The sequence below is a fragment of the Pteropus medius genome, unplaced genomic scaffold (genome assembly GCF_902729225.1).
Source record: "Pteropus medius unplaced genomic scaffold, Ma_sr-lr_union100, whole genome shotgun sequence".
Classification (NCBI taxonomy): Eukaryota; Metazoa; Chordata; class Mammalia; order Chiroptera; family Pteropodidae; genus Pteropus; species Pteropus medius.
The window spans coordinates 21,606,925-21,607,887 of NW_024354875.1; the positions used below are offsets into that span (position 1 = coordinate 21,606,925).

The 963-nt window shown below is 35.3% G+C and overlaps 1 pseudogene; it reads left to right on the forward strand.

Annotated features, from left to right (window-relative positions):
- LOC120597461 (uncharacterized) lies at positions 1-119 on the forward strand (annotated as a pseudogene).
- The last annotated feature ends 844 nt before the right edge of the window (positions 120-963 follow it).

Here is a 963-nt window from a genome sequence, read left to right on the forward strand (position 1 = left end):
GTCTACAGTCATGCCATCCTGAACATGCCCCATCTCACTTGATCTCAGAAGCTAAGCAGGGTCGGGCCTGGCTACTACTTGGATGGGAGACCACCTAGGAATACCAGGTGCTTTAGGTGTAAAAAAAAAAAAAGGAAGAAAGAAAAAAAAGAAAAGAAACTTAGTTGCTGCAGAGAAGGTAAACTGGAAAACAATTTCTTGAAGAAAATTAGGTAATATGTATCAAATGCCTTAGAAATATTTATACCTTTTGACACTTTAATCCTCTTTAGGAATATATGCTGTGAAAATAATCATCAATTGCACAAAGTTTTGTATAAAGGATAATTGTCATCTGATAGTTTTGGAAATGCAAACAATGAGGCGTAAGTTGAAAAAAAATAAAATACACAGTTAATGTTCTAATTCCATAACCCTTATAAACATATGAATCCCTCATGCTCACATATACGCAAAGATATAAGACTAGAAGAAACTATTCCAGGATGTGCAGTAATTATCTTTGGATCATGGATATGGTTAAATTTTATTTTCTTTACACGTTTCTGTGTTCCAACTTTTCTATAACATAACTTTTATAAGCAGAAATAAGACACATTAGAAAAATAGAAATGCACATATTTCTAAAGTATGCGATAATCATGGAGTGAAACCTAACTAGAGAGGAATGTATATGGATTTATATTTGCGAAGTGGGACGTGGGGTGTAGAGAAAGGAATTCAAATTTGGCATTTTCATGCTCCGTTGGTAGGTCCATTTTCTTCAGAAGAAAACTTTTCAGAGGACTTAGAGCCTTCCCTCATCCTTTGCCTGAATCTCTGTGACCTCTTTGTGACCATTTCCTTGTAACCTTGAAAGTTAAATACTCACAGGTCTGTCCATGGTCTTGTTCACATTCTGAAGCTGCTTGAGTTTCTAATTCACATAACCACTCTTAATTTAGCTACGTTGTGGAGATGCAG